This window comes from Macaca nemestrina, chromosome 4 (assembly GCF_043159975.1).
Source record: "Macaca nemestrina isolate mMacNem1 chromosome 4, mMacNem.hap1, whole genome shotgun sequence".
Taxonomy (NCBI): Eukaryota; Metazoa; Chordata; class Mammalia; order Primates; family Cercopithecidae; genus Macaca; species Macaca nemestrina.
Genome location: NC_092128.1, coordinates 131,455,157 through 131,481,758, shown reverse-complemented (window position 1 = coordinate 131,481,758; position 26,602 = coordinate 131,455,157). Strand labels below are relative to the sequence as shown.

The following is a 26,602-nucleotide window of genomic DNA, read 5'->3' as shown; positions in this document are numbered from 1 at the left end:
TGCCCAGGCTAAAGTGCAGTGGTGCATCTTGGCTCACTGCAACCTCCAACTCCTGGGTTCAAGTGATTCTCCTGCCTCAGCCTCCCAAGTAGCTGGGATTACAGACATGCACCACCATGCCCAGCTAATTTTTCTGTATTTTAGTATAGATAGGGTTTCACCATGTTGGCCAAGATGGTCTTGATCTCCTGACCTCGTGATGCGCCCGCCTCGGCTTTCCAAAATGCTGGAATTATAGGTATGAGCCACCGCACCCAGCCAAATTTTTGTATTTTTAGTAGAGACAGGGTTTCACTATGTTGGCCAGGCTGGTCTTGAACTCCTGACCTCAGGTAAGCCACCTGCCTCGGCCTCTCAAAGTGCTTGGACTACAGATATGAGCCACTGCACCTGGCCAGCACTGACAATCTTTTTTTTTTTTGAGACAGAGTCCCGCTCTGTCGCCCAGGCTAGAGTGCAGTGACACGATCTCATCTCAGCTCACTGTAGCCTCTGCTTCCCAGGTTCAAGAAATTCTCCTGCTTCAGCCTCCCAAGTAGCTGGCACTACAGACGTGCTCCGTCATACTTGGCTAATTTTTTTTGTATTTTTAGTAGAGATGGGGTTTCACCATGTTGGCCAGGCTGGTCTTGATCTCCTGACCTCGTGATCCACCCGCCTCGGCCTCCCAAAGTGCTGGCATTACAGGCATGAGCCATTGCGCCCGGCCAGCACTGACAATCTTCATGAATATGTCCTCTGATTCTCCATTGGGACTGGCAGGTATAGGAAATTGGGCTCTAATGTGAAGAAGTTAATACCTAAGAATTTAGGAAAAATGTTTTAACTTGTTCAATAGAGCTTATCCGAGCTCTGAATTGGGGTCTAGGACCTAGGTCCAGCTATTCTTAGTCATGTTGTTTTTGTTTTTTTCTTCTTTTTTTTCTTTTCTTTTTTTTGGCTTTGCCCCTCAAGTGAGGACATCTCCTTCTGAAACTCACCATTGAAGCAGCGTTGTTGTCTGGAGTAAATACCTGCAGTTTGTCGTCTTGCACCAAGAAATTTAGGACATGGACACACACGAGGAGTTTAGGAGCAGAGGTTTTATAGGAAAAGGAGGCCGGGCATGGTGGCTCATGCCTGTAATCCTAGCACTTTGGGAGACCAAGGCAGGTGGATCACAAGGTCAGGAGATCAAGACCATCCTGGCTAACATGGTGAAACCCCATCTCTACTAAAAATACAAAAAAAGTAACCAGGTGTGGTAGCGGGTGCCTGTAATCCCAGCTACTCAGGAGGCTGAGGCAGGAGAATCGCTTGAACCTCAGAGGTGGAGGTTGCAGTGAGCCCAGATCGCACCACTGCACTCCAGCTGGGTGACAGTGAGACTCCATCTCAAAAAAAAAAAAAAAAAAAGATTTTGATGCTGCTTTTCATTAAAAAGGAAAACCTTATCAAGGACTCCTGTACCCTTATTATCTGCCTAAGTAATTTCTTCTTAACTTCTATATCACCATGATGAGTGATTAGGGCATTGGACAAAATTAGAGCATTCTTAGACCCTAAACACACTATCACTATCACATTATCCTGGTATTGGCTGGGTGCAGTGGCTCATGTCAGTAATCCCAGCACTTTGGGAGGCCAAGGTGGGTGGATCACTTGAGGTCAGGAGTTCGGGAGCATCCCAGCCCAAACCAATATGGTGAAACCCATCTCTACCAAAAAATACAAAAATTAGCCAGGCATGGTGGCACATGCCTGAAATCCCAGCTACTCAGGAAGCTGAGGCACAAGAATTACTTGAACCCAGGAAAGGGAGGTTGCAGTGAGCCGAGATCACGCCACTGCACTCCAGCCTGGGTGACAGAGTGAGACTCTGTCTCCAAAAAAAAAATGATCTTGGTATTTCAACTCGTTAAGAATGGTCAAAGTCTTTACCAATGGTTGAACAAGGTAGTGTAAGTTTAGTTCCTATAGAATATAGCCAAACAATGACCCTTTTCCCCTTATAATTATGGAAACTTTGTTTTGGAAGAGACTTTTCCAGAAACTGACCTTTACCTCCCTTGAGTAATATTCTGTTCAGGTGATCATTCACCATCTACTTGGATATGGCTAATTGTAGAAAGATCACTATTTCGTAGAAATTCCCATAACATCTCACTAATAGCTAAATTCTACTTTAAATAGAAAAAGGGTCCATATTCCCATAATTAGGAGTGTTAGATAATGCCTTCGCTGCACAGAGTCACTTTGCATTTGAACTACTCCCTGCTGTGTAGTAGATGACTTTATTGTGCATAACAGATGCTCAGTAAATATGTGTTTAATCTATAAATTCAGTAGTGTTGAGTATTGCCCAGAAGTCATGGTGAGTAAGATTTATATAATGGGCCATTCATGTCAGGAGTTTTGAAAGATGTATTAAGTCAACATAAGCAAACTCTTTTTTCTTTTAGTTTTCTGAATGTTAAAAAAAAAAAAACCCTTCCTCCTAGGCATTACAAAATATGCTGGAACAAAATAAGATTAATAAATGTCCCTTGATGTTGAGGAGCCTAAATTCTCAAGGAAAGAGAAGTGATATATACACAGTTAGTTATTTTGACAACATAACTGAGTTATAAAGAGCAATGTACCAAGTGTATACACCGCAGGAGAGTCGGAAGCAGAGAAAATTTCAATACCTACGCATAGAACTGACTCAGAACACAGAGGACGAGGACGTTGATATCAACTCAATGTTCCAATAACTATAGCCACGTGTGCTCACTTTATTATCACTCTGTTTCTGTCCTCAACCATTGGTCTAAGTTGGCTCAATGGTTAAAACCATGGAGCACCCTGATCGCCAACTCCTTGTTCTCCTTGGTGTGGGTAGATACAGTGCCCAGGGCTATGGTCAGGAAACCTCAACCTTGTACATTCTGGCCATTAGCAAACATGGGACACCTCCAGTGTTTCAAGCATGAAGCCACAGGGAGAGGTGGGGGGCAAAGGGATGTCATCAACAAAGTCCTTGTCCTCAGAGGACAGAGTCTGGTCCTGAAAACTCACATAGAATTAAACATGTCAGACACAGAGTAATAAAACCAAAGCAGAGACATAATGCCTAAATTTATGTTTTCCCAACTGTCAGTTTAATTAAATGAAAAGTATATAGTCGACACTATTTATTACCTCACCTATAGCCAATCCTCACTTTTTTTCCTAATGAAATCTCCATGTTGAGTGCAGGTAGTAGGATCTCATCCTTTGATCTCAAGAAGGAATGTCGCTCATCCACAATGTGGTATGAATCATAATTTGTCTATGCCAGTCATGGTGTGGTAGAGACGCAAGCTGCAACCAAACTCTTCTACACATCTATTGCTATAGTTGTAGCAGACCTGTGTCCAGCTTGGGACTGCATTTTCCAGCCCTGTTTCACTAGGCTTACCTGCTGGTGGAACTGGAAACAAAGTAATATGTGCAATTTCTGCCTCATTTACTGAAAAGGAAATTCGGGGGTTTAAACTTCCATACTTTCCATCTTCCCACTGGCAGGAAAGGTGACACTCAGAGTAACTTTTGAGGCCATCAGCCTGAATTCCGGAGCTACTACATGGAGTAAAGCTTCCTGTTACCCTGAAATGCATGCCTGGAAACTTCTACTTTATTTATTTATTTATTTATTTATTTATTTGTTTGTTTGTTTATTTGTTTATTTTTGAGATGGAGTTTCGCTCTTGTTGCCCAGGCTGGAGTGCACTGGTGCGATCTCAGCTCACTGCAACCTCTGCCTCCCAGATTCAAGCAATTGTCCTGCCTCAGCCTCCCAAGTAGCTGGGATTACAGGTGTCTATCACCATGTCTGGCTAATTTTTTGTATTTTTAGTAGAGACGGGGTTTCACCATGTTGGCCAGGCTGGTCTCAAACTCCTGACCTCAGGTTATCTACCCACTTCGGCCTCCCAAAGTGTTGAGATTACAGGCGTGAGCCACCACACCAGGCTGAAATCACCTGAGGTCAGGAGTTTTAGACCAGTCTGGCCAACATGGTGAAACCCCGTCTCTACTAAAAATACAAAAAATTAGCTGAGCGTGGTGGCAGGCACCTGTAATCCCAGCAACTCAGGAGGCTGAGGCAGGAGAATTGCTTGAACCCAGGAGGTGGAGGTTGCAGTGAGCCAAGATCACTCCATTGCACTCCAGCCTAAGCAACAAGAGTGAAACTCCATCTCAAAGAAGAAGAGGAAGAGGAAGAGGAGGAGGAGGAGGAGGAGGAGGAGGAAGAAGAAGAAGAAGAAGAAGAAGAAGAAGAAGAAGAAGAAGAAGAAGAAGAAGAAGAAGAAGAAGAAGAAGAAGAAGAAGAAGAAATTTATATGTATTTAATAATGAAACTTTTAGATTATTTAGGTTACTTTATGTTGGAGTCCTTTTGATAGCAGCTTGACACAACCAACAAGTATATATAGAACTTCTCTTTGCTAGTGATATGATTTAGCTCTGTGTCTCCACCCAAATCTCATCTTGAATTGTAATCCCCATGTGTAGAAGGGGGGATCTGGTGGGAGGTGATTGGATCATGGAGGTGGTTTCCCCCATCCTATTCTTGTGACAGTGAGTGAGTTCTCACAAGATCTGATAGTTTAAAAGTGGCACTTCCCCTTTCACTCTCTCTTTCTCCTGCCGCCATGTAAGATGTGCGTTGCTTCCCCTTCACTTTCCACCATGACTGTAAGTGTCCTGAGGCCTCCCCAGCCAGGCAGAACTGTGAGTCAATTAAAACTCTTTCCTTTGTAAATTACCCAGTCTCAGGTAGTTCTTTAGAGCAATACGAAGATGGACTAATACAGCTAGATTCTAACTTTCTAACTTTCCCTTGTCACATGGACATGTGACACGAATCTACCAAATGAAGTCAAAAAGGAAAACTTGAAAATGTTTCCTTCTCTGCCTTTCAAGGAAAAGGTGTGTAAAAGGAACCTGCTGAAGAAAATTCAGTTTTGCTTTAGATACTTTCTTTCAGTTTAAGATTCCTGTGTGTGATGTTGATGACTGGAGCTGCAGCAACTGTCTTGTGACTGTGAGGAAAAACCAAGAGAAAGCAGAGAAGTCCTGGTTGTTCCGGAGGCTAAGGCAGGAGGATTGCTTGCAATGCACTGTAGCCTGGGCAGTAGAGCAAGACCAAGGAAGGAAGGAAGGAAGGGAAGGAAGGAAAGGAACAGAAGGAAGGGAGGAGGGGAGGAGGGAAGGAGAGGGGGAGTGAGAGAAGGAGAGAGGGAGGGAGGGAGGGAAAGAGAAAGAGAGAGAGAGGGAGGGAGGGAGGGAGAGAGGGAGGGAGGAAGGAAGGAAGGAAGGAAGGAAGGAAGGAAAGAAGGAAGGAAGGAAGGAACAGAGATGGGGAGGGAGGGAGGAAAGGAAGGAAGAAAGGAAGGATTAAGAAGGAAGAAAGGCCAGCACCCTGATGCCACTGAGCTGATGAACCCACCCTGGAAGAATCTACCTACAACTTTTTGGTATGTGAAAAGTGTAATGGCTTTCTTGCTTTGGCTACCATTAGTTTGATTTCACGTTACATGTAGCCAAAAGCATTATTAAATGATTCCAAAGTCTTAGATGTAAACATAAAATTTCTTTCTGGTCAGATGTGGTGGCTCACGCCTGTAATCCCAGCACTTTGGAAGGCCAAGGCGGGCGGATCACCTGAGGTCAGGAGATTGAGGCCAGTCTGGCCAACATGGTGAAACCCCGTCTCTAGTAAAAATACAAACATTCACTGGGCATGGTGATGGGTGCCTGTAGTCTCAGCTACTCGGGAGGCTGAGGCAGGAGATTTCCTTGAGCCTGGGAGGCAGAGGTGGCAGTCAGCCAAAATCATGCCACTGTACTCCAGCCTGGGTGACAGAGCAAGACTCCATCTTAAAAAAAAAAAAAATCTTTTTATGTTATCTATTATATTATCTGTTATACAAAATTACATGGAAAAAGTCAAATTTGCTGTACATATAAATAAGAAATGTACATGGTCCCTTTCATCATTCACATCTACAGAGGACAGGAGGCACCATTACACTCCTTTTTTGGAAAATCTCAGCTTGTTCACTTGTTAGTTTTGTAGACTAGATTGACTAAGTCATTATTTCCAGAAATACAGAATTTCTAATATAGTAGCAGTATATAAGAAAATGTAGGTTGAGTGCAGTGACTCATGCCTATAAACCCTACACTTTGGAACCCCAGGGCAGAAGAATTACCTGAGGTCGGAAATTTGAGGCCAGCCTGGGTAACATAATGAGACCCCTCATCTCTACACACACACACACAAAAAAAAGCCATGCATGTGTGGCAGACCTCTAGTCCCAGCTACTTGGGAAGGTGAGGCAGGAGGATTGCTTGAGCCCAGGAGTTCAAGGCTCCAGTGAGCTACCATCACACTACTGCTCTCCTGCCTGAGGGACAGAGTAAGACCCTTGTTGCAAAGAAGGGAAGAAAGAGAAAAAGAGAAAGAGGAAGAGAGAGAGAGCCAGAAGGACAGAGGGAGAAAGAAACAGGGGAAGGAAGGGGGGAAGGAAGGGAGGGAGGAAGGAAGGAAGGAAGGAAGGAAGGAAGGAAGGAAGGAAGGAAGGAAGGAAGGAAGGAAGGAAGGAAGGAGAGGAGGAAGAGGAAGAGGAAGAAGAAGAAGGGGAGAGGGAGGGGGAGGCGGGAGGGGGATGGGAGGGGAAGGAGAGGAAGGGGAGAAGGAGGAAGAGGGGGAAGAGAAGAGAAGGGAAGGGAAAGGAAGAGAAGGGAAGAGAGAAAGAAGAAAGAAAGAAAATGTAATTGAGTATAACACTGCCCTGAAACATCCGGATTACAAAGCACATTCTATGTAGAACGTGTGTATTTTGCATTACATGTGTGGTTGTCTAGCTCACCTGCAATGATGTATGAATTTCCATGTCAGTGACTGCTCATGGAGAATTCAAATGCCTCCTGCCCCCACCGCACTGCTGAAGCAGCAGTCACAGCATAAAACTTCTGACAGATAACAGACCTTCCTTAAAGAGCACTAGGCAAGTTTGGCCGGGTGCAGTGGCTCACGCCTGTAATCCCAGCACTTTAGAGGCCAAGGCAGGCGGATCACCCGAGGTCCAGAGTTTGAGACCAGCCTGGCCAACATGGCGAACCAAAAATACAAAAATTAGCTGGACTGGGATCCACACCTGTAATCCCAGCTACTCAGGAGGCTGAGGCAGGAGAATCATTTCAACACAAGAGGTGGAGGTTGCAGTGAGCCAAGATTGCACCACTGCACTCCAGCCTGGGTGACAGAGTGACCAAAAAAAAAAAAAAAAAAAAAAAGTGATATAGTGATATGCATCAAGGCAAGCAGTAATAGCTTTCCCGTTACTTAGAATCTCTAGGGGCCAGGCACAGTGGCTCATGCATGTAATCCTAGCACTTTGGGAGGCTGAGGTAGGCAGATCACTTAAGGTCAGAAGTTCGAGACCAGCCTGGCCAACATAGTGAAAACCTGTCTCTACTATAAAACAAACAAACAAAAATTTAGCTAAGCTTGGTGGCTTGTGCCTACAGTGTTTTTAGGATTTTTAGGATCAAAAAGTGTTATGGGCTAGGCGCAGTGGCTCATGCCTGTAATCCCAGCACTTTGGGAGGCCAAGATAGGCAGATCACTTGAGGTCAGGAGTTCAAGACCAGCCTAGCCAACGTGGCAAAATCCTGTCGCTACAAAAAATTCAAAAAATAGCCAGGCGTGGTGGTGTGCACCTGTAATCCCAGCTACTCAGGAGGCTAATACAGGAGGAATGCTTGAGCTCAGGAGTTGGAGGCTGCAGTGAGCTATCATCGTACCACTGCACTCCAGCCTGAATGACAGAGCATCGAAAAAAAAGAGTATCTTATATTGGTGATATTGCCCTCTGTACGCCTTTGTTTCACCATGATTTGAAAGTATTCGTTAGTCCTCTAAGAGCTAGTTTTTCTTAGTGCTATTTAATAGTATGGATTTTTTCATTTACTGGAGTGCAGAAAAGGGATTTACTTTTTTTCCTAAATAAAAAATGCCTCTCTCCATGAATCAAGTGCATTCTTGCTACTTGACAACAGTTTCAGGTGCAAGCCTTCCATCAAGGATTCGCAATAAATTTTGTGACAGGCATAATCATCCGCCCTTGCCAGGAAAGTCCTGAGTAACCCTTTGGAGGAAGCAGCCACTGGTGTTGGAAGTGCTGCCCTTCTGTAGGGTCAGGCGGAGAGAGGTGCCTGCATCAGGCTGCCTGGCACTGACTGGCAGAAGCTGAAATTCTCAGTAAGTGACATCTTGATGTGCTGGAAAGCAGGTTAGCTGTGAGAACACAGGAACAAACAGTGGGGGATTCAGGAGGGCCTTAGAAGACAGCCTTCAGGACTGGGCAAAGTGGCTCATGTCTGTAATCCTAGCACTGTGGGAGGCCGAGGTGGGTGGATCAACTGAGGTCAAGAGTTCGAGCGCAGCCTGGCCAACATGGTGAAACCTTGTCTCTACTGAAAATACAAAAAAAAATTAGGGGGACGTGGTGGCAGGTGCCTGTGATCCCAGCTACTTAGGAAGCTGAGGCATGAGAATTGCTTGAACCCAGGAGGTGGGGAGGTTGCAGTGAGCTGAGATAATGCCATTGCATTCCAGCCTGGGCAACAGAGCAAAAACTTCATCTGAAAAAAAAAAAAAAAGAAGAAGAAGAAGAGGGAGGAAACAATGAAAGACAACCGAGGCTGGGTTCCAGCCCCAAGGTTCAGCTGTGATGACAATTTCTTGATGCCAGGTTTGCTGGGGCACCTGATAGGGGTAGAGTAAGAAGGTGAAACCTAGGACCAGAATGAGGAGGTGGTGAGCCAGGTCAGATTTAGGAGATCAGCAGGGAACAGCAAAAGATGTTGCAGGAGGGTGAACACTTAATATTTTTATTTTATTTTATTTTATTTTATTTTATTTTATTTTATTTTATTTTATTTTATTTTATTTTTTGAGACAGGGCCTTCCTCTGTCGCCCAGGCTGGTGCACAGTGGTACAAGTGCTACCTGGGAGGCTGAGTGAGGCTGGAGGATGGTTTGAGCCCAGGAGTTCCAGGCTGCATGGCTCACTGCTGGCTCACTACAGCCTGGAATTCCTGGGCTCAAGCCATCCTCCAGCCTCACCCTCCCACGTAACTGTGAATACAGGCATGCACCACCACACCCAGCTAGTATTTTTATTTTTTGTAGACCTGGGGATCTTACTATGTTGCCCCAGCTGGTCTTAAACTCCTGGCCTCAGGCAATCCTCCTGCCTAGGCCTCCCGAAGTGTTGGGATTACAGGTGTGAGCCACTGTGCCCAGCTGAATATTTAATTAAAAAGCCCAAGTCTTAATATACATTGGTAAGGCAGGAATGGGTGGACATTAAATGGCCCAGTTAGAGGCAAGAACAGGATCCAATGGTGGGACATACTGAGGCCTAAATCAAAGTGTGAACGCAGGCATAGGATGACACTATACTAAACAATCAGGTCGACAGGAGAAGGTTATGGAAAGACAGTCTGGCGCAGGAATGCTTGCTCAGCTCAGAACCCAGGCAGCGATCCTCAGCACGTGCTGGGTTGGTCATATCTTCCCTTTATACCTGAGCCAGCCTGCAGAACCATGAGTTCGATTATTATTATTATTATTATTTTTGTAGTGAGTCTTCCTCTGTCTCTCAGACTGGAATGCACTCTCAGTTCACTGCAACGTCTGCCTCAGCTGCTAGTTTATTCCTTTTTTCCTGGATCCTCTAAGTCTTCCTCTGGTGTTGTGTCCCTAGCCTTTGCTATGTAACAAGCCACCCAAACATTAGTGCTTTAAAACAATTACACTTCTATGCATTGGGTGCAAGTTTACTTTACTGATTTTTCCTGGGCTCTTTCATCTGGCTATAATTATTTTTTCTTTTTTAAAATTGTGCTAAAATAAAATATAAAATTTACCATCTAATAGGATTTGGATGTGTGTCTCCTCCAATTTCATGGTGAAATGTGATCTCCATTGTTGGAAGTGAGGTCTGGCAGGAGGTGTTTGGGTCATGTGGGTGGATCCTTTGTGAATGACTTGGTGCCCTCCGCATGGTGATGAGAGAGTTCTCATTCTGTTAGTTCACACAAGAGCTGGGTGTTTCAAGGAGCTGGCACCTCCTTCTCTCTCTCTCTTTCTCTCTCTCTTCCTCCCTCTCTCTCCGTCTCTCTCCATGTGATGTGCCTGCCTGTTCTCTTTTCACCTTCTACCATGAGTAAGTTTCCTGAGGCCTCACCAGAAGCCTAGCAGATGCTAGTGTCATGCATGTAAAATCTGCATGTACAACCTGTAGAACCTTGAGCCAAATAAACTTTTTTTTTTTTTTTTTTTTTTTTTGAAGACAAGACCTGGCTCTATCACCCATGCTAGAGTGCTGCAGTGGTGTGATTATAGCTCACTGCAGCCTCAAACTCCCAGGTTCAAGCCATCCTCCCACCTCAGCCTCCCAGGTAGCTGGGACTATAGGCATGCACCACCACACTTGGCTAATATTTGTCTTTTTTGAAAAGACAGGGTTTCACCATGTTGCCAGGCTGGTCTCAAACTCATGAGCTCAAGCAATCCTCCAGCCCCAGTCTCCCAAAGCACTGGGATTACAGGTGTGAGCCTCTTTTCTTTGTAAGTTACCAGCCTCAGGTATTCCTTTACAGCATGGCAAAACAGACTAACTCACCCGTTCTTAAGTGTACATTTTGGTAGCATTAAATACACTTATAATGTACAACCTTTATTACCGCCCACTTCCATAATTCTTTTCATCTTTAGAAACTTAAATTTTATATACATTAAACAAGAATTCCCCATTTTCCTGTCTTCCCTGTCCCTGGAAATTGCCAATCAACTCTCTGTCTATATGATTGCGACTACTCTAAGTACCTCATATAAATGGAATTATACAGTATTTGCCTTTTAGGGGCTGGCTTATTTCACTTAGCATGATGTCCTTAAGTTTCATCCAGGTTATATATAGCATGTGTCAGAATTTTCCTTATTTTTAAAGCTGAATGGTATTTCATTGTGTTAAATGAACATTGTGTTTATTCATTCATGTGCAATGGACACTTGGGTTGTTTCCGTGTATTAGCCATTGTAAATAATTCCACTCTGAATGTGGCTGCACAAGGATCTCTGAGTCCCTGCTTTCAATTTTTTTGGGTATATAACCAGAAGTAGAATTGCTGCATCATATGGTGATTTTTTTTCTTTTTTTTTTTTTTTTTTGATGGAGTCTCTCTCTGTGTCCCAGGTTGGAGTGCAGTGGCATGATCTCAGCTCACTGCAACCTCCGTCTCCCAGGTTCAAGCGATTCTCCTGCCTCAGCCTCCCGAGTAGCTGGGATCACAGGCACCTGCCATTACGCCCAGCTAATTTTTGTATTTTTTAGTAGAGACAGGGTTTCACCATGTTGGCCAGGCTGGTCTTGAACTCCTGACCTCAGGTGATCCGCCCGCCTCAGCCTCTCAAAATGCTGGGATTACAGGCATGAGCCACTGTGCCTGGCCAATTGTACTTCTAATGTTTCGAGGAACCACCACACTGTTTTCCACAATGGCTGTACTGTGTTACATTCCTACCAATATTCACAAGGGCTTCAATATCTCACATGACTGTAATTTATGGGCATATCAATTGCACAAGAAGGTCCAAGCTGGCCTTACTCAAAGGTCCAACAGTTAGTGCTGGCCATTAGCTGGGCACCTACAGTTCCTCAATGGTGCCTGTGTCAATCCTGGTATTCCAAGCAGATGCTAAGTCTGGATTTATTTGAGAAAACTCTAACAAGAGTGTAAGTAATTTATTAGGGAAAGTTCTGCAAGAGAAAATGGGAAGGGAGCCAGCAAAGTCCAGGAGAGTCATCAGACCTCAGTGCATGTCTAGCACCAGTGGAGAAGGGAAAGATGGGAACACAGTGCAGGGCAAGACTTCACACGAGGTTCTGCAGAAGCTTCTGCAAAGCTAATGGGGAGCCCATGACAGGAGTGGTGCATTTCCCAGGAGTGGGCTTGCCTGAGAATCCTGCCATGCTCAATCACTGCCTGGGAGCAGTCGGGAAAGCTTGGCTTCCATGGAAACACGGTGATTGGTAGATTTCTGAGCACAGCAGCTGGGTCAACTCATCCCCTGTGCTCCAACATCTGAGGAAGATAAGTGGGAAAAGGATTGGTATAAAGAACTGCACCTGCTTTGTAACTTCATCCCATTCACAAGAAGGCAGAACAGCTTCTCTTTACATGGAAATTATTGCAGTGTATTGCAGTAGGCCTCTGGCAGGGCCTACTTCAATAGTGATACTTCTTCCCTGGACCTCTGCTGCAGCCTCCAGCACCACTCAAGGTCTCTATTCAAATGCCATCCTCTGCATAGGTTCTTCCCTGATGACCCATTTAAAATCTGAAACACCTCTACCCCAGTCACATTTCTTGCCCTACTTCCCTGCCTTATTTCCTTCTATGGCGGGTGTTGCCTTCTATATATTATGATTCATGTTTGGCTCCTTCACTAGAATATCAGTTCTACAACTGCAGGGTTTGTCGGTTTTATTCAGTGTTATATCCTTAGCATTTACAAGTGGGATGGCCAAAGAATGTGCTCAGTGAAACAGACTTTTACTGAATAAAGAATAGTGGCTCATTCTGTAATCCTAGCACTTTGAGAGACCAAAGCGTGAGGATCACTGGAGGCCAGAAGTTTGAGACCAGCCTGGGCAGCATGGCAAGACGCTGTCTCTACAAAAATTTTTTTTTTTAAATCTAAGCATGATGACAAATACCTGCTTGAGCCCAAGAGTTCCAGGCTGCAATGAACTATGATCATACCAGTGCACTCCAGCTTGGGTGACAAAGTGAGACTTCATCACTAAAAAAGAAAAAACAAAAAAAGAATGAAAAAAGTCTTTGACCTATTATGCATTGTCTTGCAGACTCTATTCATCTATGTATCATCTATCTATCCATCCATCCATCCATCCATCCATTTATCCATCTACATATCTGTATATCATCTATCCATTCATCCATCCATTTATCCATTCATCCATCCAACTATCCATCAAGCTACCTATTCATTCATCGATTTATTCATTCATCCATCTATCCATCCATCCATCCATCCATCCATTTATCTATCCATCCATTTATCCATCCATTTATCCATCGATCTAGCCATCCATCCATCCATTTATATATAATCTTATACAATTTATATAAAATTTAATCCATTTATATATAATCTTATATAATTTTTCTCTACTTTGTTGTTATCCTTCAGTTACTAAGAGCTAGAACACTCACATAATGTGTATGGGGTCACTCAATTGTGAGTGCTGGACCTTGGATGGGAACCCACGCCTGTCTCCAAATCTACTATATTTCCCAGTAACATGCATGGCCTCATTACGAGATACAGACAGAGAAAATGAGGAAGGAAGTGAGGGAGGAGGAAGGAAGTGACAACATCCACATATACCTAAACCCTGCTAAATTCAAGTAGAGTATTCCAAGTCCCGTAACTAGAAAACCATCTTGACTGTTTATATTGTTTTGTTTATCCACTGAAATGTCCAACACTTTAGCATAGCTTCAACAAAGTGCTTTTAACGATGTGCCTCCATTATAAGGGCAGAGGGAGAATCTTCATGAATTTGAGTGATTTCTGCTTTGGAATCACACATCCGCATCTGGGTGGCTTCTCTGAGCTATAAATAGATGAAAGAACTGCAAGATTCTGCACTTGCTAGTCCACCTGAGGAGAAAGCTTCCCAGCAAATTGAAGCTCTTTAGAATCCTTCTTGAGAAAATGCAGGCAATGGGTTCTCCCAAACATGGAGTCCTGTAGCCCAGGTCTTACCTGAATCAGGTAAGAGGCGGGGAGGAAGGAGTGATCTCCCCGTGCACCCTCGCAGCCCGCTTCAGGACTGGAACTAGCGCTCCTTGGTGGGTGTGGCTCGTGTGCGTGGGCCACACCAGTCCTGGGGGGCAGGATGAGGGAGTGGTGGGTCCAGGTGGGGCTGTTGGCTGTGCCCCTGCTTGCTGTGTACCTGCACATCCCACCCCCTCAGCTCTCCCCTGCCCTTCACTCATGGAAGTCTTCAGGTAAGTTTTTCACTTACAAGGGACTGTGTATCTTCTACCAAGACTCTGTGGGTGTGGTTGGAAGTCCAGAGATAGTTGTGCTTTTACACGGTTTTCCAACATCCAGCTACGATTGGTACAAGATTTGGGAAGGTCTGACCTTGAGGTTTCATCGGGTGATTGCCCTTGATTTCTTAGGCTTTGGCTTCAGTGACAAACCGAGACCACATCACTATTCCATATTTGAGCAGGCCAGCATCGTGGAAGCACTTTTGCGGCATCTGGGGCTCCAGAACCGCAGGATCAACCTTCTTTCTCATGACTATGGAGGTACGGTTGCTCAGGAGCTTCTCTACAGGTACAAGCAGAATCGATCTGGTGGGCTTACCATAAAGAGTCTCTGTCTGTCAAATGGAGGTATCTTTCCTGAGACTCACCGTCCACTCCTTCTCCAAAAGCTACTCAAAGACGGAGGTGTGCTGTCACCCATCCTCACACAACTGATGAACTTCTTCGTGTTCTCTCGAGGTCTCACCCCAGTCTTTGGGCCGTATACTCGGCCCTCTGAGAGTGAGCTGTGGGACATGTGGGCAGGGATCCGCAACAATGACGGGAACTTAGTCATTGACAGTCTCTTACAGTACATCAATCAGCGGAAGAAGTTCAGAAGGCACTGGGTGGGAGCTCTTGCCTCTGTAACTATCCCCATTCATTTTATCTATGGGCCATTGGATCCTGTAAATTCCTATCCAGAGTTTTTGGAGCTGTACAGGAAAATGCTAATGTGGTCCACAGTGTCGATTCTGGATGACCACATTAGCCACTATCCACAGCTAGAGGATCCCATGGGCTTCTTGAATGCATATATGGGCTTCATCAACTCCTTCTGAGCTGGAAAGAGTAGCTTCCCTGTATTACCTCCCCTACTCCCTTATCTGTTGTGTATTCCACTTAGGAAGAAATGCCCAAGAGAGGTCCTGGCCATCAAACATTATTCTCTCACAAAGTCCACTACTCAAATTGGTGAACAGTGTATTGGAAGAAGCCAGCAGGAGCTCTGACTAAGGTTGACATAATAGTCCACCTCCCATTACTTTGACATCTGATCAAATGTATCTTGGCTTTGTTTTTGTGTTATTAGGAAATTCTGATGAGCATTACTATTCACTGATGCAGAAAGACGTTCTTTTGCATAAAATACTTTTTAACACTTTGGATTTCTCTGAAATATTTAGAAGTGCTCATTTCTGGCCCAGCACCAACAGGAATTCTATAGTAAGGAGGAGTCTCCTTGAGTGACTTTATGGGCACATGCCTTTTAAAAGTTCTTTAAGCAACACAGAGCTGAGTCCTCTTTGTCATACCTTTGGATTTAGTTTCATCAGCTGTTTTTAGTTATAAACATTTTGTTAAAATAGATATTGGTTTAAATAATATAGTATTCTAGGTATTTGATTTAAGACTATGATTTACCTATACATTATATATATTTTATAAAGACAGTAAACCAGCATACCCTTACTCTGCTAGAGTAGCGAAGCTAATTAAACATGTTTGATTTCTGAATAAATTGAACTAAATCCAAACTACTTCCTAAAATCACAGGACATTAAGGACCAATAGCATCTGTGCCAGATATTTACTGTTATTAGCTGGGAAGACCAATTCTAACAGCAAATAACAGTCTGAGACTCCTCATACCTCAGAGCTTAGAAGCATGTTTCTCTTGAGCTACTATAGAGGGGAAGGGATTGTTGTGTAGTCCAAGTCACCATGCTGAATGTACACTGATTCCTTTATGATGACTGCTTAACTCCCCATTGCCTGTCCCAGAGAGGCTTTCCAATGGAGCTCAGTAATTCCTATACTTTACAGACAGGAAAGTTCCAGAAACTTTAAGAACAAACTCTGAAAGACCTATGAGCAAATGGTGCTGAACGCTTTTTTTTTAAAGCCATATTTCATTGTCTTAGTCAAAGCAGGATTAAGTGATTATTTAAAATTCATTTTTTATTTTTATTTTTATATATTTTTTTATTTTTTATTATTATTTTTATTATTTTTTTTTGGAGATGGAGTCTCACTCTGTTGCCCAGGCTGGAATGCAGTGGCCAGATCTCAGCTCACTGCAAGCTCTGCCTTCTGGGTTTACGCCATTCTCCTGCCTCAGCCTCCCGAGTAGCTGGGACTACAGGCACCCGCCACCTCGCCTGGCTAATTTTTTGTATTTTTTTAGTAGAGACGGGGTTTCACCGTGTTCACCAGGATGGTCTCGATCTCCTGACCTCGTGATCCGCCCGTCTCGGCCTCCCAAAGTGCTGGGATTACAGGCTTGAGCCACCGTGCCCGGCCTTAAAATTCATTTTTTAAAATTAGCAACTTGAAGTATAACAGCTTTGAAACTGGAATAAGTGTTTATTTTCTATTAATAAAAATGAATTGTGACCAAAAAAAAGAGAACATACATGATTAATGAGCCATGTAGAACATATGCCAGAATCCACATGCTTTCTAAGTGCGTTCTGCATAGAAGCAGGGATTGTTGGTATCCAAGATATAAGGGCCTCTGTACACAGGATTCCTCTTCTTGTTCCAGAAAAGGGAGGAGATGAAAAATGCATCTACGGCTAAAGAGGCCTGGAAAACAGAGGTTGCTTTGAGAGAAGTATGATGTAACTGTGAAAGGAAAATAAATCTGGGGGCCCCAAATCATTAAGCTAAAGGGAAAAGTCAAGCTGGAAACTGCTTAGGGCAAACCTGCCTCCCATTCTGTCCAAAGTCAGTCCTCTGCTCACTGAGATAGAAGCATATCTGATTGCCTCATTTGAAACAAAGGCTCATCAGGAACTCAAAAAAAACCAACCATTTGTCTCTTACCTACCTATGACCCGAGTCGCCTGGCCTTTGCCTCCAGCCGTCCCACCTTTCTGGACTGAACTAATGTACATCTTACACATATTGATTGATGCCTCATGTCTCCCTAAAACGTGTGAAATCAAGCTGTACCCTGACCACCTTGGGCACATGTCGTCGGGACCTCCTGAGGCTGGGTCACGGGTGTGCACTCTCAACACTGGCAAAATCAACTTTCTCAATTAACTAAGACCTGTCTCACATTTTCAGGTTCACATAACCTTCCTGCAAAAGAATTTGAATGCCTCTAGTTTGACAGTTTTCATGTTTAGCAGCATAACTAACACTTCTGTTAGCACTATGAACAAGGAACTCCTTATTGAAAATAGAAAGCTAACTGAGATTCTGAAGGGCTTGTTTAGTTTACAGACAAAAGCAAATACCCCATCAACACAAGATTGACAGCACCTGAAGGCCCACTGTGTACTGCTTTGAAATCCACCTCATCTCTGAGTGATAAAGCACACTCTGAAGAGACTGCAAGACCAGCTTTTCCGTAAGTGGACTGTGGGTTATTTATAGTCACTCTGCACATGTGCTAATGAGCCATGGCCGCCTGGCAGACATAATTTAACTTTCTATGGTTCTTTGTTTTCTCATCTGTAAAATTACAAGGTCGGACAAGTTTAATTCTAAGAACTGTTGAACTGACCGGGCATGGTGGCTCATGCCTGTAATCCCAGCACTTTGGGAGGCTGCAGATCACGAGGTCAGGAGTTCGAGACCAACCTGACGAACATGGTGAAACCCCGTGTCTATTAAAAATACAAAAATTAGCCGGGCGTGGTGGCATGTGCCTGCAATCCCAGCTACTCGGGAGGCTGAGGCAGGAGAATCATTTGAACTCGGGAGACAGAGGTTGCAGTGAGCCGAGATTGTACCATCGCACTCCAGCCTGTGTGACAGAGCTAGACGCTGTCTCAAAAAATAAATAGATAAATAAATAAAAACTAAGAACCGTTGAACTAAAACATTCCCTGCTCTCAGGACACTGTGGTTAAAATAGTAAGTTATTCTGACTTCTTCGTAACCCTGACTGTCCTTCTTCCCTATTGATTCTCAACAGAGATTTTCTGCCTGCTCTAACTTACCCAAAACATTAGCGCAGCTGATGATCTGACACGCTGAACAATAACTAAACAGTGACTGAGAAAAGGCCACTTGCTAAATGTATGTAGGTAAGTGTTCTAACCTCTCTAGGTCTCAATGCTAGTGTACGGAAGACATACTTGATAGCAATAACTTAAGCCTGAAAATAATGCTATGGTCTAAGGAAATGTGTGTTCAAAGTTCCAAGCTAAGGAATCCAGAAGTGGCCAACCTGAAGATTCACTCCTTATCTGTGAAGGACATCAGAAGCCCTGGCCCATCCCCTTGAAATGCAGGCTCTACAGGGGCTCGAGGCCCTTTGTTTTGGGTTACATACAGGTTGCTAGGTGGGGGTTGCCAAGTGAAAAAACGTTATAACCTGCATACATTTTTGTAAAAGGTAGGGAGTCTCCTGTCCAGCCTGCCACTCCTGGACTGCACCATTTGTAAGTCCTCAATAAACCCTTTTGTCACAGGACTCTTTGGGTGCCGCTTCGCCAGCTGGAAACCTCTGTGGCTGGCAGCACCTCTGCCTGAGCTTTGCTTATGACCGCTGGGTTGGCTCTGCCCACTCAGCCCAGCAGGCTGTGCTGAGCTGGCTGTGCTCGGCTCTCAATACCGGCCCAGATCCCACACTCGCTGTGAGTGAGCCAGGTGCAGAGTGGCGAGGGGTGTGTGAGCGAGCAAGCATGGGGCACAGCCATGGCACAGCCAAGTGCACCACCTGCTAAGGTGGGGTGGGCAGCTCCAGGCACCAGGCATAAGCTCTGTACAAGGCTGTGGCTGGACCAGATGTGCCTCAAGTGGCTTCCGCCTTGGGTGCTGGCGTCTGGATAAGGGGAATATGTTGGTGCCTGAAAATTCAGAGACACCACCAACCACAGAGGCCTAAGTGCATGTTACACCATGTCACAGCTCTGGATCAGGGAGTCCCAAGACCTGGGCCCCCAGAAGGTTTACCGCTCTTCCCTTGTAGTCCAGCAAATGAGTGTGTCACCACCCACTTCTTGGCTGGCCAGCCAGGAACTTGCTACAGCCCTTTTCGCTCCTGCCATTTAGCAAGCTCTGGGTTCTTGTCCCATGACCAAGAATAAGGTTATGTGGACAACCGGAGAGAGCAAGGTGGAGAAGAGTTTTATGGAGCAACATAACAGCTCTCAACATGAGAGGGGAACCTGAAGTGTAGCCCCTTCCCCAAGGCAGGTAGTCCCAGTGTGTGGCTGAGTCTGGGGTTTTATGGGCTCAGAATGGGGGAGTGCGTGCTGATTGATTCATGGGTGGGCCTGGAAAAAGCATCATTTGATTGTCTAAAAAGGCATAGAGGAAGTTCTCACTCTAGCCCTGGGCTGTAATAGCTATGTTTTCAGGCTTTGAGCTGTCTTTGGTTTGAAGGTCAGACTTCACCAGGGACCTGCCTCTGGCTGCCTAGGAATTTGTCTTCCTCCTGCCACTGACATTATGTCACCTTCACTGGCTCCGGGTCTTCTCTTTGGCTTCTGGGACATGGTGCCATCTCTACTGGAGTCAACAAGGGTCCGGCGCAATAGCTGGAAATTTGCAGAAGAAAAGAAAAGTTGCTCAATGATGGGTGATGAAACAAATAACAAGGATGAAGCTAACAAATAGCATTCTATTTCTCAAGATTATAACAGCCCAAGATTATTGAAAGGAAATCACATTTGGAGCTGTCTCTCTGGGCTAGTTTGCTGGCAGATCTGCATGGTGGACCACACTCTCACCTGTCGTTTGTGTCCTTCAGCATGATGAACTCTGCTGTACGCGTCCTGGTGCTGGATCCGCTATTACCAACAAGCCAATTGAGTTTGCTGGCCTTGAAAATGCATCCCTGTAGGTAATGTGATGATGTAATGCTGTGTTCCTGCCCTCTGGATTTCCTCCTGCCATTACGGAGGCCTTATTTATGAGAATGGAAACAAAATCAAAAACAAAAAAAACAGGATCGCCTTTTGATGTGACTTAAACAAGGCTGGAACAGAGCCTGAGGCTTAGCTTTCCACATGCCCCTGAGATGCCAGGACTCAAGTGAAGCAGGAAAATCCCAGAAAGCAGGTGGGGGTCCATGAGAGTCTGGTGGACACAGGTCTGAGGAGGACAGGAACATAGGTGCAGGGAGGATGCCTGGAAGAAGGGTGAGCAAATGGCAAATGCTGGATGCACAAGCACCACTTATGAACAGAAGGAGGATGGAGCTAGGTCAAATAATCCAGCAGACACTGAGATGAGTTTGGAGGGAAGGCAGGACCCCTCTGAAGTCTAAGGAAAAAGAGCATGACAGACTGCCCAGGGCAGGTGGTATGCCCAACACAGGACAAGCTAGAGACAGACGGGGAAGTCCATCTGGGCTGTGCAAGGGAAAGCTAGAAACTATCACAGCTGGTCAGCTACTGGAAATTCAGTGAGCCCCTCTGTGCCAGAGGTGGGGCTGTGGAAAGCCAGGCAAGCCACCTGCCCTCATGGAACTAACCTTCTAGTGCTGTAAATCAACCGATAGGGCAAGAAGACAGACACACAGACCAGTGGAATAGAATCAAGTCCAGAAATAAACCCTTGTATATGTAGTCAAATGACTTAGAACCAAAAGCATTCAGTGCTGAAAGGACTCTTTTTTTTTTTTTTTTTTTTTTTTTTTACTTTTTTGAGATGGAGTCTCACTCTGTCACCTCGGCTGAAGTGCAATGGCACGATCTGGACTCACTGCAACCTCCGCCTCCTGAGTTCAAGTGATTCTCCTGCCTCTACCTCCCAAGTAGCTGGGGTTACAGGTGCCCACCACAATGCCCGGCTGTTTTTTGTATTTTTGGTAGAGACAGGGTTTCACAATGTTGGCCGCTGGTCTTGAGCTCCTGACCTCAGGTGATCTGCCTGGCTTGGCCTCCTAAAGTACTGGGATTACATGTCTGAGCCACTGGACCAGTCCTTGAGCTATACAACTTTCTGAAAGCTGCTCAATTGTAAATTTAGGTGCTCAATTGCTATAAACTTAGGTCCCTTAATCAGTCTGCTTTTTTTTTTTTTTTTTTTTTTTTGAGACAGGGTTTTACTCTGTCACACAGGCTGAAGTATAATGGTGCAATCATGGCTTACCACAGCCTGAAACTTCGGGGCTCCAAGGATTCTCCTGCCTTAGCCTCCTGAGTAGCTGTGGCTACAGGTGTGCACCACCACACCTGGCTATTTTTTTTTTTTAAATCTTTTGTAGAGATGGGGTTTTGCTATGTTGCCCAGGCTGGTCTCAAACTGCTGGCCTCAAGTGATCCTCCCAATTTGGCCTCCCAAAGTGCTGGGATTACTGGTATGAGCCACTGCACCTTGCTACTAAGGCTGCTTGAAGCGGAACAGAGACAATGAAATAAAGTGGTTATTACCTGGCAGACACAGTGCGTCCGAGAAGATATTCGTGTTACTTCAGTCTCTTTTGTCAAAAAGCTTTCTGATAAAAGTCAAAATGAATTATGAATTTTCATCATGAATCCTCTCCTTCTTTCTCCCGGTGCAGTGAACAGAGCCTCTAAAGTTGCCCTTGGGGTATCTCTTATCATACCGTTTTGCTCTTCAACATTCCCACCATAATTAACTACTTTTTGTGTTGCCTTTCATTTAGAGCTACGCCCAGTGCAATGACTGCCTCCTAGCAAATACTTCATGTCCTCAGCAGCACAATGAAGTTAGAAAAAAATGCAAAAATACTTCCTGAGTAAATGACTATGTTTTTTGTAATGCAATGCACACACAGACACACACCACTTCCAATGAAGGGAATCATTAAAATATTTTTAACCCCTTTCACATCAATATTGTCCATGTTAACTGAATCACTACTTGGCAAAATGAATATATATATATATCACTAAATTGGACTGTGAGAGCTAAGCATAAACACGTTGCAGAAGAAAAGTCCTGGTTTGTGATGACAGGTGAAAGGAAATAGTGCTTGCCTCCTAATGGAAGAGAAATTTCCCAGGAAGGGAAAGAATAAAAGCAACCTGAAACAAAAAAAACATGAATCAATTTCATTCTGAAAGGAACACAGTGAAACAATGTTGCTAAATGAGACACAATTTCCGACAAAGATCTTCTCTGTTCTCCAAGAACTTTTATTGTGCTGTGCTTACCAAGAAGTATGTGTTTTCTTCCCAAAAAGAGACAATGTACTTTATTTTATGCGTGGTACCTCTCTTTGTCTCTTCTCCCCACTTGCTGCAATTTAAGCTGTCTATTGTAGTGCTCTATCTCTAATCAGCCCTAAATATCTGAAAAGTCCTGAGTTTGCAAGAATTAAAAAAAAAAAAAAAATAGGGCCTCAGGTTTGACAGCAATAGATCCTACTGTCCCCTCGGGATGACATTCCCGCACTGTGAAGACCACAGATCCTCCAGTACCAAACAGTAGCTCCTGGTTGCCTCATGTCTTTGTGTAGAGGTCACAATACCTGCAAGGGAAAGAGCATTGCTGGGAGAGCCTGGGCTACTTTTACGAAACACAGCAGGGGCAGCTTCATGTTAGAGGCAACGTTTGGGTGAGAGGGAAGGTAGAGATACAGTCCTTGAACTCAAGGACGTCACAATGGAAAGCAAACTTTACGATGCAAAAATGACCCTTTACACTTAACCCCAAATTGCTATAAGCGACTTTCTTTATTTTTGGAGACAGGGTCTCACTGTGTTGCCCAGGCTGAAGTGTGGGCAATGGCGTGATCATAGCTCACTGAAGCCTCAAACTCCTGGGCTCAAGTGATCCTCCTGCCTCAGCCTCTGAGCAGCTGGTACGTAGGTGTGTGCCACCAGGCCCAGATAATTTTGTAAATATTTATTTTTCGTAGAGATGTTTCCCAGGCTGGTCTGGAACTCCTGGCCTCAAGTGATCCTCTCTTCTCGGCCTCTTGAAGTGCTGGGATTACAGGCGTGAGCCACCGTGCCCAACTGCTATTCAGCTACTTTCAAGCACTGTGCCCTTGCCTCCTTAAACCTCGGTTTCCTCATCTCTAAAACGGGATAACAGTAACATCAGCTGCAAAGGATTGCTGTAGGGAGCAAATCATATCATACACGCAAGGCTAGTATCACTGTGGTAAGAGCTGGAGAAATACCACTTCTTGTTGTTATTATTTGTATAGTGAGCTTTTTATACCTTAGCATTCCTTGGTGTAGTGAGTGATTAATACTGTCTTATTTTTAATGAATGAACAATTAGAACCCAATTAAGCAAAGAGAATTGCATTACTTTTCTGATTAAAAGCCTGATACCAAAGGATGAAATTTGAACTCTGTTGCGTGGCTTTCCATCTGGCGCCACGCTCACCCACTGGCCTCTTCCCTGTCAGTACAAGCTCTGCTGAGCCACCTGAAATTACACACACTCACTGAACATTCACCGCATTTGAACTTGACTTGTGCCTATGGGTCCGAACATAGCATGTGCTCAGTCCTTTCCTCTATGACCAACAAATGGCAGATGGGAGTGGGTTGGAGAATTCCTATGTGATCTTCAATGCCCAACCCAGATGCCCCTTTCCCTGTGAAGCCATCCCTTGGCGCCCTCCTCTGGGTTCACACCATATTTGATGCCAGTGCTTCTCAAATTGTGGTCCCTGGACCAGAAGCAGCAGCATCATCTGGGCACATATTAGGCCAGTATCACTCTAATAGAGGCTGGAGAAATACCACTTCTTGTTGTTGTTATTATTATAGTGAGCTTTTTGTACCTTAACATGTGTTAGAAATGCAAATTACTTGGCTCCATCGTGGACCCACTGAACCAGAAACTCTGGGGCTGGGACTCAGCAACCTGCGCTTTAAGGAGCCTTTCCCATGATTCTGATGCACACTCACATTAAAGAACCATAGCTCGATGCAAACTTCCACTTTACCATACCTCCTGCACTTTCAAAATCACGTGCTTAAACATATGACTCTGTCCTACAAGAGTTAGCTTTTAGCCAACTTCTTTTACTTTCCTGCGTCCTAATTTTCCTCATCTTTTAAAAGTAGGAATGATCATTTTACTTTACAGGAATGCTTAAAATTAGCATTAATATATATAAACTGTGATCTATAATATCTCAAACAGTAGTGTCCTCCAGATCCCTCCACCCTCACCTGTCAACTGTTTATTCATGATTGCCTAGTGTAATGGTCTGCGTATAAAACTGCCCATTGCTTTGCCAAAGAGACCCACCCAAGAGGTATAATTCCAGGTGGAGAGTCTGCTAGGCTTTGGGATCTATCGCAAACATCAACAAAAATGACTGCACTATTACAAATGAGTGAACCATGAGTAAACTCTTCAGCATGAGGTAGAGATGGCAGGAAAGGGAAGAAAGATTTATGGCTAGCTCCTAGAGAGGATGAATCAGGCCAGGGTCAAGAAAGGATAAGTTAGAGGGATGGATATAGAACTTTGCAATCAACTTACTGTGATCGTGCCTTTGGGGTGGCTGTGTTGTATGTGAGTTTTCTCTCCATTGCTAAATGAGTATGCATAAAGATCCCAGAAATTGGACCATTTTGCCCATGAGCCTGGTTCTATACACATGGAAGGGCCTGCATGATGGATAACTGAAGGAGGCGTGGTGGCCACAGTGACGTCACCTATGTGGCTCATGTACCAGATAAAAATGTGTCACAGGCTCCATGCAGCTTTCCTGGCTGGAAGAGTTCTACAGATTTGGTGAACACATACTAAATGTTTTAGGAGTCAGGCAGGGCTTGCAGTCATCAGGGAAGACTTCCCAGAAGTGAGCCATGGGTTTAAAGAGATCTGGGGTTCAGATTGGCAGACAGCGTTCAATGAATATTTCAGCCAAGGGAATAGCTGAGCACCCCCCACTAAGTGCTCTCATAAAACACCATTTGTTTATCTCATAGCACTTTTCACAATTTGTAATTATTGTTCATTTATTTAGGGTTGGTTTCATCCTTCTCCTATACATGCTAGTTGGGCAAGGGCCACATCCAACCTTTTTTTTTTTAAATTATTTTATCCTGAGCATCTTAGAACTGGACGTAGTATGGGGTAGGTTCTCAATATATGTTTTTAATGTTCATCTCAATGGACACTGTTTAAATGAATGAATGAGTCAGGCCAGCTGACCAGGTAAGGCAGTGCCTAGTTCCAGAAGGCTCTGACATCTTTGCTGGAAAATCTGCTCTTAATATCATAGTCAGTAGACAATTGTGAGCTCCTGGAAAACAAAAATTATTGGCCGGGCATAGTGGCTCATGCCTATAATCCCAGCACTTTGGGAGGCTGAGGCAGGTGGATCACTCGAGGTCAGGAGTTCAAGACCAGCCTGTCCAACAGGGTGAAACCTTGTCTCTACTGAAAAATACAAAAATTAGCCAGGAATGGTGGTGGGCGCCTGGAATCCCAGCTATTCGGTAGGCTGAGGCAGCAGAATCGCTTGAACCCAGGAGGGAGAGGTTGCAGTGAGCTGGGGTTGTGCCACTGCACTCTAGCCTGGGCAACAGAGTAAGACAATGTCTCAAACAAACAAACAAACAAACCAAGATTTCCCAATAATTATTAATTCAGTGAATTTATTCAGTAGTAGACTGTGCCAGACACCATATAAAGTTTAATCAGAGAGCACCCCTCCATTAAAGGAGACCAGACTCTGAATGTGGGCAGGGATTGGCTGTGTACATGAGCAGCAATAACACAGAACAGGAAGGATGCCTGCTGCATGGGAGAGGTAGGAGTTCAGTGTGGAGAGATGGAAGGACAGAGAGCTTCAAGTCTGTCTAGAGACAGCTTGTTGATGTGGAGCTGGGGAGACCGGGAGAGAGACCTGGAGAGAGCAGGTGGTTGAGTTTGGCTACATCCTCTTTGCCTCCCGCACAATGTTTAGCATACTGCATTGCACACTGCTGGCATTTAATGACAGTAATGTCTGTTGCATTATTACTTACTTCCTTGATCAAGGACGTGACAGAAGGCAACTGCGAATATTTTAAATGCAACTTTATCCAAACGGGAACTTGTTTTTTTTCACTAACCAAATTAACATTCAATTTAAAACAGGTCCTAAAGGTTCATCCATCAAAGGGGGATAGAAAGGATGATTTGTGTGTGTGTGGAGTATTGAGTCGTTTATCATTGCCTGAGAATTTGTAAGAGTTATGCAAGTAGGCAAAGACGGCCCATGTATGGCTCACATTCTGTCAAGGGCTTCATCCTAAAAGCAGCCTTTGGACAGTTTTAAAACTGGGGCATTTGGTCAGAACCTGCATTTTAGGAAGATCACCTGTATGGTTTTCTTTGTTTTGTTTTTGAGATGGAGTCTCACTCTGCCACCCAGACTGGAGTACAATGGCACAATCTTGGCTCACTGCAACCTCCACCTCCCAAGTTCAAGCGTTTCTTCTGCCTCAGCCTCCTGAGTAGCTGGGATTATAGGTGTGCGCCAACATGCCTGGCCAATTTTTTGTATTTTTAGTAGAGACAGTGTTTCACCATATTGGCCAGGCTGGTCCTAAAC

The 26,602-nt window shown here is 44.5% G+C and overlaps 1 long non-coding RNA gene and 1 pseudogene across 1 annotated transcript; one reads left to right on the top strand and one right to left on the bottom strand.

Annotated features, from left to right (window-relative positions):
- Positions 1–11,539: 11,539 nt before the first annotated feature.
- Positions 11,540–23,772, bottom strand: LOC139362924 (uncharacterized). Its single transcript, XR_011622551.1, has 5 exons — positions 19,845–23,772; positions 19,571–19,652; positions 16,569–16,740; positions 12,804–12,889; positions 11,540–12,168 (listed from the first exon to the last, which is right to left on the bottom strand). It is a non-coding gene; the product is annotated as an uncharacterized lncRNA (long non-coding RNA).
- On the top strand, positions 13,853–15,453 carry LOC105470435 (mesoderm-specific transcript homolog protein pseudogene; annotated as a pseudogene).
- Positions 23,773–26,602: the final 2,830 nt, after the last annotated feature.